Source organism: Pinus tabuliformis, chromosome 9, assembly GCF_031772625.1.
Source record: "Pinus tabuliformis cultivar Carrire ecotype Pingquan chromosome 9, CPIR1, whole genome shotgun sequence".
NCBI lineage: Eukaryota > Viridiplantae > Streptophyta > Pinopsida > Pinales > Pinaceae > Pinus > Pinus tabuliformis.
Window position 1 is genome coordinate 1,193,646,181 of NC_142307.1, and position 8,379 is coordinate 1,193,654,559.

An 8,379-nucleotide genomic window follows, 5' to 3' on the forward strand; every position below is an offset into this window, starting at 1 on the left:
GAACCCTATGACATTTCCTTGCTCCGCACAATCCTCCAATCGCACAGTTCCCCAACCCGGGCAATGTAGTTTATAGTCCCGTGCTTCCTTTCAGCTGCCTGGAGCACTAAAACTATGCTACCCTCATATAGTCATATGCCTAGATCACCAGTGTATGCCTTCAATCAACTGCCATTCACCTTTCCTGGGAATGGATCTCCATTCAATTTAACCAATTGAACTGCTCCACCGTTGGTAATCTCCTTAATGACATAGGGCCCTAACTAGTGCATTCTGAATTTCCCTGGAAATTTATCAAACTTGTTGTCATATAACAAAACCAGATCATTTACCTTAAAGGTGCGCAGCTTAATGTGTCGATCATGCCATGATTTTTCGTGTTGCTTTTGGACCTGTTGGTGAAATCCAGCTACAAATATATCTTCCTCAAGCTCAACCAGCTGCACAAGCCTCTCTTATATGTTAGTGCTGCTATGCGTAGAATAGGCATAATATATTCCATGGGCATCACTACTTCAACACCATATACAAGCCTAAAGGGTGTCTGTCCAATCAACTTTTTATTTGTCGTCCAATATGCCCATAATAACGGGTATGTGTAGGTCCCAATCACATTGCTGAGCATTGGAAACCTTGGTCAGCATGTTCTCCAGCACCTTATTCAAAGCTTCCACCGTCCTGTTAGCCTATGGGTGATAAGGCATGCTTGTGATATTCTTGAAATTATTCTATTGGCGCGTTGATCGTCTCGTTCAGAAAGTGCGTACCACAATCACTCATCAAAAACTTTGGACACCCAAATCGTGTCAGTACATACTCAAATAGGAACTTCACAGCAGTCACACCTGTGCAATCCTTCATAGGAAAATACTCAGTCACGGTGATAATGTACCGCGCTCCTGTCTTCTTCCCTTGGGGCTAAATGGGTCCCACAAAATCTATCCCCCATTTCTTGAAAGGTTGCAACGTCATCTGTGGGTTCATAGGTAGCCCATCCCTTCAAGATGGCCTATGAGTCCTTTGAAACACATCACATGCCTTGCAATACGCTTTTGAATCCCGATGGAGGGTTGGCCACCACAACCCTGCACGTAGAATATTCTACGCAGTCACCCTTCCTGCATAATTCCCTCTCGCGGTGCCCCCATGAGCATCCGCGAGGATACTGCTCCTTTCAAACTCCAGTACATATCGTCATAATACTTCATCAAACCCCATTTTGTACAAATTTCTGGCAATGACAGGAAAGTATGTTGTGTACCACTAACTCCTTCTTCTATTGGATGCTATAGCCTTCCGGGGCAGTTCACATCATTAGGAAGTGTATAATGTCTTGAAAGTGACCATCTGCAACGCACATGTAAATAGTTGTGCATCAGACAATCCCTCCTCCAAATTAGTGGGCTCTTCCCCTGTTTTGATGTGCGACATATGGTCTGGTCCCACGTTCAGTCATCCAGGATTCATAATAACATCAAAATCATACTCTTGGAACAATAACAACCACCTAAAGATTCTCCCCCCAACATAGGCTTATTGACCAGGTATTTCAATGTGGAATTATTTGTATACATCTTAAAATGTCCACCCAGAAAATAGTGTCTAAACTTCTGGAGTGCGTATACCATGGCTAACCCTTTGCACTTGGTGGTGGAATAGTTCTTCTCAGCCTTGGATAACCTCCTCCTTGTGAATGCTATAGGATGGTCCAATTCTCCTCTGCCAGCCTATGTTAATACTACTCCTAGTGCTATACATGACGCGTCTACATGTATATAAAACTCCTTCTTCCAATCCAGGAAGACTAAAATTAGCGCAGTGACCATTTTTTCTTTCAATACATCCAAGATTTTCTTACAGTCCTCGTTCCAATAGAACATGACATCCTTTTTCAACAACTTCTCCATAAGCGCGGTGATCTGGGCATAGCCCTTGATAAACTTTCTGTAATACCCAGTATGTCCTAGGGTTGCACGCAGCTGTTTCACACTCCTTGGCGCCTCCAAGTTAAGTATCACTGCGATCTTCACAGGATCTACCAGCAATCTTTGTCTACAAACCACATGACCCAGCAGAGTCCCAAAAGGAACACAAAACAAGAAATTGTTAAGATTGAGTGCAATCTGGTACCTTTGACAAGTATCTAGCATTAGCCGCAAACTTTCGACATGGTGTTTTACCAACCCAAACATAGCCTAGTCATCAAAGTACACCTTCAGAAACTTATGAATGAATTCTTTGAATGCAGTAATGACTACGCGTGAAAAAATTGCAGGTGCATTCTTTAGTCCGAAAGGCATTACAATGTACTGAAAACATTGTCATTCAGTCACGAAGGTCATCTTTCTTCTATCCTCAAGTGCGATTTTGATCTAATGGTACCCAGAGAACCCATCAGTGAAGGAGTACGCTTCCTCGCCAACTACATTATATAATACCTCATCAATGAATGGAGTCGGGAAAGGATCATGTACGCAAGTTTCATTCAACCTCCTGAGATCTACGCATATCCTTATTTCATCCTTATGCTTCTTTTCCTATACCACCATTGGGCTCACCCAATCAGATTCTTCTACGGGCTCAATGATGCCTACTGCGAGCATCTTGTCTAGCTCTAAGTGGACCTTCTCCTTATACTTCGGATTGAGACAGTAAGGTCTTTGCTTAACCAGCTTCGCATTGGGTTTTAACATGATCTTCATAACGCCCACGTCTCTTATTATCCCCTTTAGCTCTGTAAACTTGGTAGGGAACAAATCCTTGTATTTACAGAGAAATTCGGCAATCTTATCTACCGTTGCATCATCCTAGTAATCTCCAATCTTCACGAATTTGGGCTCCTCCTCCATACCAATATTTACTTATTTCATTTCCAGTGGCACGGTTATATCACGATTCTCAATCTACGATCCCTCAACCTCTCAGTGACCCTCGATTTCAAGGATATTAATCTTTCATGGATCCTTGTCTTCTTCTTCAGTAGTCACATTATAGCATTCCATCGTGTGGCTCAGCTAAGTAGTCCAATCGGGTTGAATCAAATCTAAAGGATCTTGCGGTATCCTAAAGATTTTTGCTTTAACTTCTTGTAGCACTTCGTCAATATAGTCAAACCCATATTTTAAGATGAACGTCATTATGAATCCTTCACGCAGAATATCCCATTCACCTATACCATGGCGGAGCTCTATCTCCAAGTACCAGTTCATCGCGATGACATCCAAGGTGTGACAGAACAAGTGCACCCATTCAGGTTGGGGCTTCACTCCATAAGCCTTAGCCCATTTGGCGAAGTGTGTGCACAAGTCATCCTTCTTGTCATATTTGTCTATCATTTGTACCTTTGGCTTGCCAAAACATGTTCTCATCATCCTCCCACACTCACGCCAATCATCAATACTACCCTTGTGCGTACCCCACCATCTTGCAAGCATAGCGCATAGTGCCCAGTCCAAAGCCTAGAAGCACTTCTTTTCTGATGCCTCCCTCTGAAATTCATCCAAAAATACATCTACATCATTGAGGCCATCGTAAGTGGGCAGATTTATTACCTTTGATGATACACAGCGCAGCGACCAGGTCATCATGTTACATCTTAGCGTGGTTACTTCATGTAGCCGATTTTTCCAGCACTCTAATTCTTCATCAGATTCTGAGGTGCAAGAAATTCTGTGATCTCATGTAATTTGACCATCCACTTTCGGATTCACCCAATCTTGATCTCACACTGTTATCTTATATATGCAGTCCAAATTGTCATCGCTCTCATAATTGCGGACTGGTTCAGTATAGCGCGATCCTTCAACAGGATCTAGGAGTACTATTACACGAAGCAATTTCTTTTCAAATATCATCTTTCGCTTCTTTAGTTTGATTACCATGTTCATGTTAGTAGCCCAATCAATGCCAAGGAGTGCAGAGTAGGGGTTTCTGTCATCCACAATTTCTATCACTTCAAAGTCATCTAATGAACTCACACCTTCAATATCTACAGTTACTCCTTGCAGCCATCCCATGGGGATGATCTTCTGCTGATTTTCCATCCTTAACTGAATCAGAGACCACTGCAACATGGGTCTCCCCATCTGCTCCCAAGTCTGCTTTGGTAAAACATTCACGTCTAACCCTAGATCCAAAATAACCTGATCCATTTCATATTCTCCTATCTGCACAGTCAGTCTCATCTCTCATCCTGTCCTTGCTTTATGCTTACCAATCTTCTGTACAATGTGTGGTTCACCCAGAGTGTTTCCGATGCATCTATTTATAAGCTCATGTAACCCCTTCACAACCTTGCTATCACGTAGTAGCTTCATGCAAGTTTCTAGAAAGGTCGTAAGCATAGAAGGGTCCATTTCCTGATCAGGCTTATCCCTGCTCCCTGAGGTAGAGGCCTCAGCAAAGCTCTTCTTTGCTTCCATGAACATTTCACGTGCGCGCTCCAAATCAAATTCAGCCTCCTTCGTCAGAGCTTTGCGAACCCATGCAATATCTTCAGCCTATTTCCCCTTATCACCATCCATTGCAATTCCACTTCGGAGCACTATATTCACATTCAGATCCTCTTCATGAGGCTCAGAACTCATCATCTATAGGTTCTGAGTCGGCTGAGATGGTAGCACCCCCTTTTCGCGTATCCTTGATATCAACGTAGGACAATCCTTTGTCTCATACTCAAACTGAGTAAAATATTTGCATGATGGATGCGTCGAGTTAGTGCATTCATGGGCATAGTGTCCTGGTCCTCCACAGTTGTAGCAGATTAGCTTTCCTCGACCTCTGCCAGGTCATTCTCTACTTTGGCCTCATCTGCGCCCCTGAAATCCTGTTCGCGCCATCCCAGTTCTCTGGTCAGGGGGTCGTATTTCTTCCTGAACCCTATGGGAGGGTTTTCTGTCCATCATCAATCTCTAACTTCAACAGTTGCGCTCATCATGCCCTACCGACCTACAGAAGTTGTAGAACAGTTGTTGTGGTGTTTGTACAAACTTCTGTAGCAAATGACAGTTATCTGTTGTAAGTTTCCCTGCTACATGACATATACTGCACCACAACGTAGGCCCTGTGCTCGGTCCTGCTTGGGATTCCGCCCACAAAGGCATTAGTCCTCCTCCTGCAATATAGTTCGCAAAGCCCAGGCAATGGTCTTTGTCATGCCCTTGACCCTTACATTTCAGGCACCATTGATGAGTGCTAGTATTGAAACAAGGATGCTGCAACTCTGGGGCTACCAGCTTTACTTATCAACCCGGCGTTCATGCAAACTTGGAGGTGACAGTGCTATATGCACAAGTAGAAGTGAAGGTCCTACCTATTGCCACTTGTTCATCTGGTGAGAGACCCCAGGGGTTCTAAGCTAGACTTCCACAGAGTCAGAAGAAGCTTGATTCTTTGATGGAAGAAGAGCAAATCTATTCTAAAGGAGATACTCTACTGCAGTAATGAAGAAAACAACATATAATGCTAAATCAGGCCATATCTTAATTAACCATTTAAACAGCTAAACTAAGCAAAATTGTTGAATCAACACTAACCTAATGCTGCTATCCAATTTACAGAAATAAAGAGCATCAAACCAAACTAATGTGTGAGCAAGGAAACTAAACTAAGTCTGTTTTCACGTTTTTGTTGTTTTGGTAAAATCAAGCATGCAAGGAGTCAAGCGAAAGAGAAAGCGAAGTTAAAAATCAGTGATAGGAGGATGTAACAAAGCAAAAGTGCATAGGAACCATTGGATCAATCAAGAACATTATTAATTGGAGATAAGTCATAGAGATCTTATTGCAGAAGATTACGTGAAGAGATGGACAAACATGACTAATCGGAAGATGAATGGCGGAGATTTTATCGCGGGAGGTTAAGTTAATAGATGGATGAATAGGACTAATCAGAAGATGAATGATGAAGATCTTATGACGGGTGATTTAGTGAATAGATGGATGAATAGGGTTAACGAAAGATGAGTGGCAGAGATCTTATCATGGGTGATTTAGTGAATAGATGAATGAATAGGACTAACAGAAAATGAGCGGTGAAGATCTTATCACGTAGGTTAAGTGAATAGATGGACGAACAGGGTTAAATGGGAGATGAATGGTGGAGATCTTATCGCAGAGATGAAGTGAATAGATGAGTGGATCACATCAAGTCACATGGTGACAGAAGGGAAAAAAACATGTGGAATGATAGAGCGGGTTTCCATAGGCGGTTGGCAGTTTCTCGTGCGCCCTCAAGGTTGTAAGCGGAATTCCAAAATTTTATGTGATTAGCCTAACTGGGTGACACATAGCATGAGAAAATCAATTTTCTCACGTGCTCTCGAGCAGATATTGGTCATGCAAGAATCTGCGCAAGATTGCGTGATAGCTGTCAGATCATGCGGGTTTGACCCACGGTGGAGATCGGCCACGCTAGTTGGCGATCGAGTGATGCGATAACCTTTGGATCGAGGGTGCGACAAATCAACGATGGAGATTTGGAGCACATAAAGTAGATGGAAGAACTCACGATAGTCATTGGGTCAAGCTAGATAGATCGATGGTCGAGATTTGGAGCGCATAAAGTCAAGTGTGTAAATGAATCAAATGGTGATTAGTTAGGTTTTTTGTGGATCAGATGGTAAGGAAATCTACGGGTATAATCTGATCAAGACATGTTTTGTTGGCTTCCGCTTAAGCATTTCGTGTTGAAGGAAATGAGAATATGAGTGAGATCTATTATAGAAAGAGAGTGATTCAAGACGATAACAATGAAATGAACCAAGTACTGAATCAAGGCAACAAACTCCAAAGCCCATGCGATAACTAGAAATCTAAAACACAACCAATCTATGCTACACTATTGTAATGGAAATGAAACTACTTAAGAAAATGAATGATTAAACCATGAATCTACGCTACCCTGTTGTAATGGAAATGCAGCTACTTAAGCAAATGAACGATTAAACCATGAATCTGCACTAACATACATGTACAATAAAGAGGAGCCTTAGCTACTAGGGTTGGGCCCTAACCCAAGAGCTTAAACCCTCTGAGTTAACTCAGTGTTGGCTCGAAAAAAAAACTCATTCTTATTATCAAAACAATGGATTACATCACAAACTGTCACAAGTCTTGCAGCTCAAAAATAAAGTAAAGTTTTACAATCAAAAATCCAAATCCTACTGAGGTCCTAGGCCTCTCTACTTATGCATCTGAAGTCTCCAACAACTTCCTTAGAATTAGGGAGGCTTGGCTCAAAAACTAGAGATAAATTGGTGCTTTGACTTCCACTTGCTCAGTTGCCTTCTAGTCCTCATGATTTGGTTGGTTGCACTATGAGCTAATGGAGGAATATTCGAATGGAGGGGTAGTAAATGAGGAGGATTTCCCTCCTATATTTCCTCTCCCTTGTCCCATTCCAGTTTTGACCAAAGTCTTTGCTAAAATTCCTTGCTTTTATCCTTTCATCCTGCATTACATGCACATTAGACCACAAAGCAAAATGTCCAACTCTAACTCATCTAATAAACAAAATATAATCAAAAGTATGCAATAAGTTATGAGAATAGTTGGTTTGACCAAGCTAGGAGGTAAATTAAGGCCCATATAATTACCCAATGATGAGGCTCATCATCACCCCCCTACTAAAAGTGTTCCTCATCCTCTGAGCAACTTAGTCAATGTCCATGTCCTTCATGGCTCTGGTAGTCTCTCCAACATCCCATGCCTCTATTGTGGTCTCTTCTTCTTGTGCATAGAAGCATGCTCTCCTTTCTACTTCTTCCCGCTGCCTCTTTTCCTCTTCTTCTTTTCTCCCTTCTAGCATCCCTAGTAGTAGTGGTGGACTGAGTTTTAGACCTATCCAATTGACCTTCAACATTTGCATTGATTGCTTATACATAGGTGTCCTGTTGAGTGCCTCTCTCAACCTTTGAGGGGAGTGATATTCTCTAATCTTCAAGTTGTGTGGCAATGTGTTCCATCTCCTTAAGTGGGCATGTATACTATCATCTCCTTGCAACCTAAACATATCCTCAAAATGTGAAATTGCTTGCTCTTGGATAGCAAGATATCTACGTTCCAGTTGAGGATCATTTGCAATTAGATTATGGGTGTTGATTAGGGCCTTGGGATTTGATTTTTCATCTCTGATGAAAAGAGGTTCATTTTTCTCTCTGGCCAATATTCATTTCATCTCTGCAACCCTTGACTCTTCATGGTTCATCCATGATGCGAAAGCCATTATTTGTAGATCTCCTAGCTCAGAATTAGGATCCCAAACATTCATGTCTGTGAGGTCCATGTTGTGCAAGTAAAACTCAACCATTTTGGCCCTATCCTCTAGTGTACTTTGATCACAAATATCAATAAACTGCCTGTAGGCATGAAATGGCATGGT